The sequence below is a fragment of the Mus musculus genome, chromosome 1 (assembly GCF_000001635.26).
Source record: "Mus musculus strain C57BL/6J chromosome 1, GRCm38.p6 C57BL/6J".
In the NCBI taxonomy this organism is placed as follows: Eukaryota; Metazoa; Chordata; class Mammalia; order Rodentia; family Muridae; genus Mus; species Mus musculus.
The window spans coordinates 42,558,832-42,573,409 of record NC_000067.6 but is presented as its reverse complement, the minus strand read 5'-3'; the positions used below and the strand labels follow the sequence as shown (position 1 = coordinate 42,573,409).

The following is a 14,578-nucleotide window of genomic DNA, read 5'->3' as shown; positions in this document are numbered from 1 at the left end:
TCAATTTTTTTTCTGTCTCCTTGACTGTCCATTTTGTCAACTCTGGCCACGAATCTTAAGTGTCAAGAACAGCTATTAGAACAAGATGGTGCATCACTGTTATAATTCCAGGTAAGATGATTCAAGTCGTCTATTGTGATGCCCACAGAAAACATTCTGATGTGATGGAGAAGCTGCAAGGATCACTTTTCTTCCTCCATCTCAAATGGTGAGTGAGTTTCTGTTTGAGCCTTATTGATTTTATAGTTCTGTCTATAGAATGTTCCTATTGGAGATATTTCATGCTTTCCTTCTGATGCTTGCTTCATTTACATTCCACATCAGGAACCCAAGGAGTGTACTTGCCCTTTAATCTCTCCCCCTTTTAAATAATGTCCATCAAATTCAAGATGTCAAAATCTGATTGTGTGACATCCTCCTCACTTCTCCTTCTATTCCTGTACCCCATGCAAGTGTCGTCCCCCCCCCTCCCCGCCCTCCGTGGCCAGAGAAACCCCAACACCAACCCTCCTCTACCATTTAGCAATCCAGGCAGTCAAATCTCCACTGTCAGTGGCATCACTACTGTAAGGCACCATCACTTCCCAACTGACCTTTCTGTTTTTCAGATCTCCTGTGACCAGAGAACTTGAGCAATGTCCCTAGAACTTGTCTCCTCCTTAGTACTTGCCTTGTCTTGTAGTGATACATTTCTATAACTATACTAATTTCATTCCCTAACAGTGAGGGCTTGAAATGGACACTTTCATTTGTGTGGTCCCATCATGTTTCAAGGAGTAGAAGTTCTATTCAAAAGTGTAGGGTGGGTAATTGAATCAAATTAAACTGTCCTTCTGTCTTCTTTCCCATTATTTATTCTCTCTCTCTCTCTTCTTACTTTCATTCTCTCCATTTACCATCTTGCAAAACAGCATGAACATTTTGAGACACATCTAGGCATGCCATGCTCCTCAACACCCTGCAGTGAGTGCTAAATCTGGGTCTCCCCACATAGCTTTGGCACATTCTGACTCCCACTGATCTCTCCAGCCTTGTTTCTTTAATTTCTCTTCCCATTTTAGTACAACCACTTCATTTTTTCACTATTCTGACCTCTCCTCACCTTGTGTCTTCATCAGCTGGGTCTCAGGTTGGCTATTGCTGTCCAGGAATCTCTGTGGTATTCCAGAATTATCATCCTTTTATGTTGTGAATCTACTGTCATTTGCACATGTCATAGCTCTTTGAATTATGACATTGATCTGTTCTGTGATTTTTATCCCACTCCCCTGTAGCCTCTGGGGGTGTGTAGAGCTCGGGGCCTGAGAGGAAGTGGATGATCAATATGTGACACTCAGTTTCCAGGGACAGGATATATGATGGTGATGTGGCTCAGGGCCCTGTCTTTAAGTGGTAATATGTCTACTAGTGGGCTCATTACTCTGATACACACTCTGATATACTCCTGAGATAATCTCATAAAGGGATCAGGTTTATTTATTGGCACACTGTTCAGAGCCCATGAATGTTTGGCTGTTGTTTGGGGTCTCGGTCATAGTGAAAAAGTGTGTACAGGAGCCTCAACTATGTCATAGATACCTACTAAAATGACAAATATGAGAGACCAGGGCTCCATTTTGAGGGTGCATGCTGCAGTGATCAATGATGTCACTCTCGGCTTCTGGTGGGGTAGGGGCTTCCAGACACCAAATGTCAGCAGATAGTAGATCGGGATTGTGTAGTTTGTGGCCATGTTGGGCCAATTGTCCCTGAGAAGGCTGTTCCCAACCTAGTTGCATGTTCTTGGTCCTTCTGGGAGCCTTTACTTCAGTAGAAAGTGAGTGTGGTCAGGATGAGGCTAAAGGTAATACACACACAGCAGGAAAGAACAATGAGTGAGGGCACTCCCTAAATGCACTGCTAGACAGCTGCTGGGGTCACCGCTCATGATCATCCCAGTGGTTGTGATCTGTCTGTCACAATGTGTACAACATCACCTGTAATGGCTTCTTTGACTCTGATGGGATATAATCACTATGTGAAGAGATCAAAACGTCTTCAATGTGGGTCTTGACTCTCATTATTATATGAATCATCTTTCCAATTCTGGCAAATCAGAGCTTTCTTTCATCTCCTCTCCGTTTCCCTCATTTGGCTTAGCTGGCATTGAGACTTCCAGGGACCACCAGGTCCTTTTGATTCAAGCTAATTTTGAGAGAAGCAGAATCCTGTTTAATATTTGAAAATGTGAACAAATAAGCTGTAGAATTTTTGCTTTCACCCATTTCAACCGTCAGAAAATTATGCCATTTTTTTCTCCTTTGGAAGAGATGATTTTTTTTTATTGTAAACAGTCAGATGTATGTAACGTCTCAGTCATGAACCTTTCATGTGGAAAGATTCTTTAACCTGAGTTGTTTTCATAATCTGAGGCAGAAAAAGTTTTGAGAAACTCACAGAGGAAACAACACTGACAAACTCTAGGGATCAAAGGCGTTTTCTTAGTTCAGGAAGAAACAAGACAATTCATAACTTCAGAGTACTTCCTAAGGTGAATATGAGAAGACAGGCCAGCTTTCCAGACCAGAAGCTACGCACATCTAGGGATGGAAAAAACCAAATCAGCTGAGTTGGCCTGGTTCTTTGACAGCAGCGGTGGCCTCTGGTTCAGTTTGAGCAGCCCAAGTTCAAAGGCAACCCTGGGCAGGAAATGATTCCTTTTTCTACCAGTCACTCACTTGCTCCATACCAGCACCCTCATCACCACTGTGATCCCGTGTGGAAGGCAGCTCAGTCCCAGTTCAGAGTGTCATCTCACAATGCAAAGTCGCCACATGTGGGAGCCACACTTTTTTGTCTTTTTGTTTTTGTTTTATCTGAGAGCACCATGTTCCCAGGAGGCACCTATGACTGTGCACTTCCAGATCTCTTCTGGCATGACGAGGCCCCAGTCAGGACAGACACCAGCTGAGCCCATTTCTTCTGGGCTCAAATGGTTTTCCTTGCCTGACTTCTGAGTCTCCTTGACAAGAGGAACTTGAGCACCCCACTGCTGTCCTCATAGGGAACAGGGTGGAGTAAGTCTCCCTCACTTGAAAACCAGAGTGCACTTCAGTGTGGTGCTGGGCTTTGCCTGCCTAATTCTTGGTCACTTTCTCGTTACCCCATTTCTTAGATTTAAAATTTTCTGTTTGTTTTCTTAAAGTGAAGGTGTTCTACTGCACCCACAACAGAATAAAATACATGGCATACTTTGGGGAAGTAGGTGGGAAAGCATTTCTACAAGAAGGACAGGTGCCAGGAGCATGGTCAGTATCTCACTCAGAATCTGTGTTTTCACCCACTCATGATTTCCACAACACTGTGCCGTTTACTATAAACACTAGCCTACGGAGAGCTTAAACTATGAGTTTTGGGAGAGCAAGCGAACTGATTTCAGACATTTTACAGTTAAGTTAGATGTAAGTCCTGCACATGGTTGGTGTGTAATGTTCCAGGGTTGTGCAATTATCAGTGACTCACACATCTAAATCGAAATGCGGAGACATGTGTAGGAATGATGGGATGAGAATTGTTTTTAAAAAAGATCTTAGGGAAAAAGACACTTTAAAAAGATCCCATCACCTTTAGCTACCATGCCAAGCACACCGCAGCCCTGACTTTTCCTCAGTGAAGACGATGCTGTGTTTGACAGAGAGGTCCTCAGGGACACCCACGCACACCAGTGGCTCGGTGAGTTCCACTTAGTTTTCCTTGACGAATAGGGAGCTAGGTATTTTGGGGGATAAAACATGGTCATAAGTCTCTGTACTATGAAGACCCCTGAATCACATAAGGAAGAGTTGTTAATTCCTACAGTTACTTTGACAAATTACTGCAAATGAAGTGGTTTGCTGAAAAGAGCACCAGTTTGTTATCAGAAGTCAGGAGTAGATCTCAGAGGACAGGGAGCTGGTGCGCTCACAACCACTTCCCCTGCAATCTCAAGAGAAACGTTTGTCCACTGATGTTTTCAGCTCCTTGTCGTCACCCATAGTCCTTGGCTCAGAGCTACATTACTGATGTGTTTCTGTGCTTCCACCTCTCTGATCTGATGCCCCTTTCGGACTTCTGTACAGGTTTCTGTGACGGCACTGGCCTTCTTGCATCCAGGCTTGACATCCCTCTAGACATCTTACCTTCAGCACACACACTGGAAGCATGTGTGCAACCACAAGAGGGGACGTGTTCATAGGGCTCAGGGATTAAGTCATGCAAATTTTGGGGGTCAGAAAGTTTATCACAACATTTAAACAGGCAACTCTTTGATGTTGGTGTGTGTGTGTGTGTGTATAATGGTTTTGTGTGTCAACTTGAGAGAAGCTGGAGTTATCACAGAGAAAGGAGCCTCCCTTGAGGAAATGCCTCCATGTGATCCAGCTATAAGGCATTCTCTCAATTAGTAATCAAGGGTGGGAAGGCTCATTGTGAGTGATGACATCCCTGGGCCCATAGTCTTGAGTTCTATAAGAAAGCAAGCTCAGCAAGCCAGGGGAAGCAAGCCAGTAAGCAGAACTTCTCCATGGCATTTGCATCAGCTCCTGCTTCCAAGTTCCTGCCCTGTGTGAACTTCTGTCCTGACTTCTTTTGTTGATGAAGAGCACTGTGGAAAGTGTAAGCTGAATAAGTCCTTTCCTCCCCAACTTGCTTCTTGGTCATGATGTTTTATGCAGGAATACAAACCCTGTGTAAGACTACATGTATATGAATATATATAATATATACATATACATATACATATACATATACATATACATATACATATACATATACATATACATATACATATACATATACATACACACACACACACACACATATATATATATACATATATTTCTTTTTTAGTAAGTAGTATGCAAGCAGCAAACACATCTATGAACAGTGTCTGAACCATACAACCTGAACAACACAACAATGTTTTACCAGGAATGGAAAGGTCTTTGAGTATAGCTGGCTTTGCAACTTTGCCTTGGAATGTGGGTCCCTGGAGAGCTGAAAGTACAAAGACTCAGGCTTAGTGTGTTCAGGAGGATGAAAATGGTTCTAGAGTTGGGTTTGGATGAAGTGTGTGTGTGCATATGTGTATGTTACATGGCCCCTTGTGTAAAATGACAGCATTGCTCTATAATTTATGAACCTCTGCTGTACTCTTCACGTAATCTCTATATTGCTTATAACAGAGATACAATATAAATGACATGCAGATAATGTGAGACTACAGTGCCAGGGAACCACCAGAAGAAACATCCCTGCAAATTCACTACAGATACATTAAAACAACAACAACAACAACAACAACAACAACAACAACAACAACAACAACAAAAACCAAAAACATACTTTCCAACTGCAGTTGGCTGGTCACGTGACACAAAACCCTGCATGTATTAGCTGGTTCTCACTGTCCTCTTCAGAATGGTAGCTGGTTCCATCAGGTTGGAAGCTTAATGTGCCATGCGTGCTTTGCTGTGCATGTGGTGTGGAAGCCGAGCCTGCAAGCCAAGCCTCACTCTCTGGGAAGGCCCCAGGCAAGTGCCGCCGCCCCAAGTAGTGGTTTCCCAAGAGCCATGGCTGTTCTTCCTTGAGTGCCAGGCCTCAGTGAGGGAGACTGGCTAGGGTGTACCCAGCTCCCCTCCCCTGCTTGCCACCCTCAAGACCTGGACTGGTTTTGAATTTGTGCTTGGGTGGCAGTTGACTGATCTGAACCTGCTGCCCAGCTCTGTAACTTCACCCTTCTTATTTGTAACGAAATTTACAACTTATTATAACTAACTTATAACTAAATCCTTCTTATTTAGCTTTCATATTGGTAAACATTACTTTTGAGGTTTTTGTTTTGTTTTGTTTGAGACAAGATCTTGCCTCTTAGCCCTAGCTAGCCTAGAACTTTCTATATAGACCAGGTTGACCCTTGTGTTGGTTAGTCTTCTTTTTTTTTTTCTCCCAGAAGGAACAACTGCAAATATATTTTGATGTTCACTAAAGCAAGCCTGATATCAACTGAAGCAAATAATTCACAGATATATCCGATGGTAATACCTCAGCTACTATTAAGCTATCACAAAATTATATGCATATTTAAAACAATTTGTCATGTGAGATAAACAAAGTAACCCGATATAGCATTAACACATATGCTTTCAGCAGATGAAAATAACTACTTATCCATGTCCTCACACTTCAGTTAACACTGAAGTGGGAACACTATGGCTTGAAGATCAGTTTTCTCTCACAAAGTTTGTATAGAAACGTTTTAAAAATAGATTCTCAGTATAAGAAGTAAACATATAGTGTTTTAAAGCTAACATAAATACATCATAGACCAGTTGGCTTAAACAAGAAACTTATTGGATCAGGGGATCCGAGATGATGGTGCTCACAGTCAGAACTCAGATCAGAGATCAGATTCCTCCCCTTTGTACTCTCACAGATAAAAGCAGAAGGACAGCCAGCTTTCCTCTTCTCATGAGGACACTCATCCACCTAGGGCTCCTAACTCTCTGTCTCACTATTTCCCAAAAGGCCTGTCCCCTCACACTATCTCATGGAGTTTAATAACTTGTTTAATCAATTGTGGGGAATGCAGTAAAATCCAAAGTATCTTGTACAAATGTATTAACTGTTAAACAGATTGGTATTAAAACTCATTTGGTGTCATCCTCCCTCAGCTCATGTCTGGACAGTTACGTTAGCAAGACTTTGTGGGTGTTGCTTCTAACATTACTGGAAGACACAATCTCACCGCAAACTCCCTCATCCTGTGGTTCTTACTATTGTTCTGCTCCCTTTTCTGAAATGTTCTGAGCCTTATGTGCAGGAGTGTTTTGTAGATATATTGATGGGCATGAGAAAGTGGATATGGTAAAGCCCCTGCTCAAAGAGCTAAGGAGAGACGGGATCAGGAGAGACTCTTTCCGTAGGAAAGAGCACACCAATGGATTGCCCAGTGCCAAATACTCAATCCTGAAAGCATACTTGAAAGAGAGCGGGTGTGGATACATATGGGAGCATTGGGAAGTAGGAAAGGAAGAAATTTGACAATTGCATTATAATCTTGAAAAAGCCCCTCACAAAATCCTCACTTTATTTCCAAAAAGTATACACCCCATTCAGCAGCTTTGCCTTTTGCCAGTATGTAATGAGTATCTATCAAAAGGTCTTATACTTAAATGGCATTTCAAAGTCATGAAACCTTTGAATTTGCTCTCGCAATCTATCTTCGGGTTAGATAGGTAAATACTGATATTTAATTGGTTTAGATTTGATTCCACAATGTGAGAGAGAATCGGATGATACCAGAACAAATTTAGAGTCCCTACGTCATGAGCTTAAGCCTGACACTTGCAGTTAGCACACTTATGTGAAAGCAAAGCCATAGGAACTAAGCAAGCCCATATTTTAATTCTGGCTGTGAAGTGCTTCAGTTGCATAACTTCTCTGACTCCTCTATACCAAAAAGAATTTTCCAAGATTTCCTGACATTATTTATGATGGGATAGATTGTCATATTTAAAACATTTTAGCACAGGACTGGAACCTAGCAAGCACCCAATAAACCCTTACAAACATGGTTTTATTTCCTCACTTCTTCTCACAGCTCCAGAGTCTTAATGACAAAGATAAGATGCTATCAGGGTTGATTTCTGATGCCAAGGACACCCTTTATGGCTTGTAGATAGCTGTTTTCTCACTTGACCTCTCTTTTGAGTGGATATGATTTTATATATATATGAATTTGTGTATGTGTTCCTTTTTCTAAGAATACAAATTCTATTAAATTACAAGGCCCTCTCTATGGCCTCATTAAACTGTAATTACTTCTGTCAAGATAACATCATCAAATACAGGGAGTTAGAGCTTTATACTACCACTGAGCATAAAACAGTGTAAAACACCTATTGCCCCGTGTTGGGACAACCCAATAGATCGAGCATATAAACATTTGCATTTGCTTAGGCTACCAGAGTAAGGTCTCAAGAGACAGAAGATAGGTTTGGGGAGAAAGTCACTTATGGGTGGCTGTAGATTGAGGGTAGTCCACTGAGTCCCTGGAAGGTGTACAAGATACTTCAGAACCTTGTGCTCTTATCCAGATGGTCAACACCTTTGTACTTCTCAGTTGCTCTTGCCAGACAACTGAGCAGATTGTGTGACCACCTCTGACAGCAGAGGCGCACTTAGTAGGAGGTCAGAGATGTGGAGATGGATGTGAACGGCAGCTGCAATGTCCCACCTGCTCTATGATGTGGCATCTTATCTGGAGCCAACTCCTGCAGTTGGGCAGCACTGGAGCATGCAGGTATACATAGAAGAATGCCATCGAAATGAGTGTAGCAAGAAGCATTAGGAACACTGGGAGCAGAGACCACTCAGGCTTCGAGGGTGATGGAGACCTCATTCCAATCTAGTTGCTATACTAAAACACCATGAGTGGTGTGGTGCCTCCATAACAGAAATTGCTTTTATATTACATAGATCTAGAGATGAGAAGTTGAAGGGAGCCAGCAAATTCAGGTTCTATAAGGTTCTTCCGGGGCAGGGACAATCACCTCAGGCTGCAAAAAGAGAGTAGAGCTGTCTGGTGTTCCTTTCATACTGGCTGTATGAACCAGGATCTGTACTGTGCTATTTGGTGACAGCTCTCACCGTGCTCTGCAGGTATACTAATGATTTTCTGGGTCCATTATGAAGGGTAATATTCTTGAGGTACTGCTGGCTTATGTTGTAGAGGTGTTGCTGACAGTGTGCAGGCATTAAAGTCTTCCGTTGGCTTTTTAGACCAGAGTCTGTGGCACAGGTCCCCAGAGGAGAGAATGGGGGGTTGTGACATGCCATAGGACACGTATTACATGTGAGAAGCTGTCCTACCTGAGATCTGGGGGATGCCATTCCTATTGCATGTAGATAAGTAACTCTACTACAGGAGTCCAAGAATGACCTGCCCTGAGGGCAGGGTCTCTGCCCTTTAACCATGTCACACAAGAGGCTGGAGGTCTTGTCACCTGTAATCCTGATCACAGAACTTGGAGTCTTGCTTCCTGTTTTGTTCTGTTTTCTTTCAAGCTCTTCTCATCCATGGGTAAGTAGCATCTTCCAAGTTGCCAGATAGATATATTATTTTCTTCCTCCAGGGTATACACATTCTAGTACATTCTGCCACATCACCCTGGCTTCCTTCAGATAAAGACCAAGATGGTCATGGGAAAATTAAAATCAAACTAAAACATATTTGTCGAAACATAAAATATCAGGCATAGAAGACTTGATATGTTATGCTACAGATAGGCTATAGTCAAATCTGACTGTGTAACCTGTGTACCCTGTAGGCTGCACACTGAAGTATTTCCAACTCCACAGATGGCTGGGATGGTCATCTGAACCTCGACTCCCTCCCTTTTGTTCTCACAACTTCTTTTTCTGAAAACTGTCCTGTGCATCCTCTCCAAGTTAGCAAGCCCTTTCCTTTCTGCTAGTCTAAATTCTTGACAAATAGCCAACACCAGTCGCTTCCCACTTGTGGTCTTTGCTGCTAACTTACTTGAAAGCTGTAGGACACAGGACCACACTCCAGCTTATCTGAAATTTACATCTCCCCACTTGTAGTTCTCATCAGCCCAGACAAATTCTTCATGTCCCAAATCAATTTATGCCTCAGTTTCCTACAGTAGAAAGCTCTATTGTCACAAATACAGGACAATCTTTTCACTGTTTACTTTGGATTTGTAGCATGTGTAAAAGATAATCATTAAATAAATCTTTTAATATATTTTCCAATATTTTCAAATACTTCTAATGTTAACCTAGTAGACAGTTTTTCTGTTAAGATTAATAATATAAAAAAACCATGCATGCTGGCTAATATTGTGTCAGCTTGACACAATCTAGAGTTATCTGAAAGGTGGTGACTTAATTGAGTCAATGCCTTTATAAGATGCAGCTGTAGGAAGCCAGACAGTGGTGGTGCACGCCTTTAATCCCAGCACTTGGGATACAGAGGCAGGCAGATTTCTAAGTTCGAGGCCAGCCTGGTCTACAGAGTGAGTTCCAGGACAGCCAGGGCTATACAGAAAAATCCTGTCTTGAAAAAAACTGAAAAAACAAACAAACAAAAAAGATACAGCTATAGGGTCTCTTCTTTTTCTTCTTGTTCTTCTTCCTCTTCCTTTCCCTCCCCCTATTTCTCTCTCTCTAAACTTTTATTCTCTTATATATTACATCCAGACTACAATTTCTCCTCTCTCTTCACTCCTGCCAGTTCCTCCCCCAACCTCCTCAAATACACCTCAGTTTCCCTTCACCCTTACACACACACACACACACACACACACACACACACACACACAGAGAGAGAGAGAGAGAGAGAGAGAGAGAGAGAGAGAGAGAGAGAGAAGGCCTCTCAGGGATATCCACTGAACATGGCCTGACAAGATACAATAAGACTGGGCACGAACCTTCATATCATGGTTGGGCTTGGCATCCTAGTAGAGGAAAAAGGGTCTCAAGTGCAGGGAAAAGAGTCAGAGATACTGCCCCCCAATCCTATTGTTAGAATTCCCACAAAAACATCAAGCTACACAACTATAAGGTATATTCAGAGGCTCTAGCTCAGACTCATAAGTAAGGCATTATTTTACTTACTGACTGATGGAGGAGGGCCCAGCCCATTGTAGTGCCATCCCTGGGCTGGCAATCCTGGGTTCTATAAGAAAGTAGGCTGAACAAGTCACAAGGAACAAGCCAGTATGCAGCACCCCTTCATGCATCAGCTTTTGCTCTGTTTTGCGTTCCTGTCCTGATTTCCTTTAGTGATGGAAAAGTTGTGGAAGAGTAAACCAAATAACCTTTTCCCTCCCAACTTGCTTTAGGTTATGTTGTTTCATCACAGAAGTAGAAACCCTAAGGCACACATGGTTAAACAAATTATGACCAGACTTAATATAGATTAGAGGGGTTAAAATATTGCATACTGATTAAAGTAACCTGAAATGCATGTGTCCATACCATGTTTTAAAACATAAGACAGTTTGATTCCAGGATCAAGCTCCTATCCATTCCTTTTTTTTTTCAATAAGTATTTCAACAGTTACCAGAATAATAGGTATCTTCTCTCTCTTTCACCAAAATACTGCTTTTTCCCCTGTTAAGAAAAAAGAAATGCAATTCCTAGCCATAATGAGTTCTAAAGGCATACTATAAATTCGGTATGCCTCAAATTAAGAAAGGCAGACATTTAAATAGCTGACCTCACAGAGAACATAAATTAGAGGGTAATTACTTAAGTGTTCCTCAGTTTGTGAAAGGATTTACAACAGGGTTCCTCTAAATAGCTAACTCTCTAGTGAGTTAAAATTACTAGTGTGTGCTTTAAAATGATCCCATCCCCTCCCCGCCTTTAAGAAACACACCTGTTGCATTCCATAAGCTGTGCCGGAGTGAAGAAAGGCCAGAGGCTTTTCATACTTGCTCAGCCCACTTTCAGCTGATGCACAGCTCAGATTCAGTGGAGGAGTGAAGCAGCAAAGGCAAGCTTGCATCTGTGTAGGGTTCTTTTCCTGTCTGGTCCAGGGTGGGATGGAGTCTCACAAAAGACCCCAGGGTTGGAGCTTCCAGGAATTTTTCACTGGAGATGGAGTCTAGAGAAAGCTGAGTATTTTGGGGAGCCCAGAGCTACCTTGGGCTGAGTCCCTCTGTCCTGCAGTTACTATGGGGATGAAGGGATAAATATGGTAACTGATAGTGAAGACCACTGCAGAAGGAGGAGGAGCTGAGCCAGTGTTGCCTGGACCCCAAGCTCTGTGACTCTTCTGGCTTTAACCATCTAACAGGAAATATGGCCAAGAGGAGAACTCTTCCCTTTAAGGTTTCATTCTATGTCCGCATCTATAACTGATCAGAATCCCTAAGATAGTCTACATTTCAGGAATGCTATTCTGGAGGAGTCCGATTTTTAAAAGTCATAGGGAAATCCATGCTTATTGTGTTTGTTGGAGGTGGCTTGACTTCCTACCTGGGCTAGTCTGTCTCTCTAAGTTCAGGTTCTGTGAGAGCGATGGATTGACCCATGTGTTTGTGTTCAACCAGATGTGTTTTTTTTTTCCTTAGGGATGAAAAGAGTATGTTCGGGACTGAGACCCAGATCTTTGATCCCCAGCCTTGGACTACTGATGATCATTTACCCACAGAGATTTCTGTTTCCTGCATTATATCAATAGTGGCTCTTCTTTCTGGGATACAGAGTCACAGAATCAGTCAAACCCTGACATATGTTGTTTTATGTGTCTATACATCTAGGAGCCCCAAGTGAGAGGAAACATGCAACATTTATCTTTATGAGTTGCATTTAATTTGTCTAATATGGCTATCTTTGGTTGTGCCAATTTGCTTACAAATCACATAACTTCATTTTTTTCTCTTGGCTTAAAAATTCCAAAATATAGGGGTAATGGGGGAAGGATTGTGGGAGGGGGAGATTGGGAGGAGAACAGTGAGTAGGATGCAAAGTGAATAAGTAAAAAATAAATTATATATATATATGCGCAGAAGTATTATAGATGGGTCTTGGTAGATTGTATTTTAGTATTTAAAAGAGCCGTAGGACTGATTTCCAAAGTGACCTGACTCAGTCACATCCCTACTAGTCTTGACATTTGCTTGTCAAGGTGAACCTTTGACAGCATTTGTCATTGTTTTCTTTTAAGATTTTATCTGATATTTTATTATGAAATAGTTGCTTCCTTCCATTCTTTTACAAACATTTTATTAATTCTCTGGATATTCATTCATTATGATATGATCATACTCATCCCTCCCCCAGCACTTCTTCATTGGTTTTCTTTGAGAAGGACATATTCCCACTACATTCTGTAAGATTATCAAAAGGCGAAATACTCTGAAATTTCTTACTCAGTCACCATTTATTAGTGGTTGATGTGAACTTGGCATTTTTTATGGATTAAAATAAGGATACGTATGTGCAAATTCATCTTCTGGACTCATGAATTTATTTCTTTTCTTTGGGAAGGACTCTAGTAGAGAATACTGTGTTAAAGAGCATGCATAATTTAAGGGTTTGGGGCTACGTGTTCTCAAACGTGCTTCTACTGCTTTGATTGGTTTTCAAACAGTAGCAAATAACCAAAATCGAAATGACTACCGAAGGAAGAAAGTTACAATCAGTCATTGCCGCCATGGGAGGGCTGGAGAATCTCTTGTAGGTGGAGCTTGTGGGAAAGGAGTCCTGCAGTTTCACTATCTGTACTGTCTGTCGTCATTCAGAAGTGCAGTACTTTCAAGGCTTTTAGTGGAAGCCCAAGTAACCCTGCTAACATTTGTACAGTCAAATGGAAGCTTTGTCAGGGCCACCAAGGATGTTTGACAGGCATCCTGGAGTTGTGGCGAGATAGCAGTTTCCAGTGACATATCATCGATCATAGCTGAGATCGCTTCTGAAGGAATTACTCCCTAGGAACCTCTGGAAAGCTAGAGCCAATACCTCAGGTGTAGGAAGCACAGGTGTAGCGGGTGTGTTATGTAGGGAAACCTGAGAATGGCAGGCTCATTTCTTTTCCTTGGATGCCTGACTGATGGTTTTCAGCAAGGGGAAACAGTGTCAGACACGGATTATTGGTTCTGAGGATATATTGGCCCCTGTGGAATATACTCGCCATTTTTCTAGGTTGCTGTTTTTCATTTGCTGTAACAACTAAGGAAGACGGCAGAAATGAAACCATCAGACCCTCATGGCTCCTGGCCAGGGACGGCACTACTGCATCTGACTCATTGAAGGAGGTCCAGTTCTCACTCATCTCTCCTCTTACCTGATGGATCTGTTGAGCCATAAGTTCAGAGACAAACAGCGTTAGGAGAGTCCTTGTGTCCCCTCCACATGCACAGCTATAACCACTTATACATGAACACATGAGGAAGTGTTAGGGCTCTTGAGGAGAAGTCCTGGCAAACACTGACAGGATACTCTGTTTACTCCACTTTCTAGTCTCCTCCACAAAATCCTTCTATGAATATTTATTCCTCACACACCCGAGGCCATTCTTCTGTGAGCATGTGCCTATCCACCAAACGCTTTGTCCTCAGCCTTCCCCTCTAGACTTTTGATCATGTCGGGAAACCACTTCTACATCTGCTCATCTCTAGAGAGAAAGTGAAGAAGGAAGACAAACAAAAGACAGAGTCGGAGGAACACTCCTTAATAAACACTTGCTCTTTGAAGTTCCCTCTTCATTGTCTTTACTGGAGGGTGGTGTGACAGCTGAACTACCACCTCGTGAGCCCCGCCAGCATTAGCATGCAGAACAGTCTGTAAAACAGGTCCCTTTAATTTTTTTCCAATTTCCAACTCTCTATAATGAACTCCCTATGAGACCTGAGCCTGGCATGCTTGAGTGCTGGGTACATCCAGCTTAATGGCTTCATGGTTCAGGTAACAGGCAGTTTCTGATGGCCAGTTCAGGACACCTGGCTACTTGTTGCCTCACAGTCAGGCACTTAGCCTATCTGGGGATCTGTAAGAACACCAAGCCCCATGTCTCTAAAGGATGAT

General features: G+C 42.3%; 1 long non-coding RNA gene across 1 annotated transcript; it reads left to right on the top strand.

The window, feature by feature from the left end:
• The first annotated feature begins 97 nt into the window (after positions 1 to 97).
• Positions 98 to 13,003, top strand: Gm46089. The gene is made up of 2 exons (XR_001778907.2): positions 98 to 208; positions 12,124 to 13,003. It is a non-coding gene; the product is annotated as a predicted gene, 46089 (long non-coding RNA).
• The last annotated feature ends 1,575 nt before the right edge of the window (positions 13,004 to 14,578 follow it).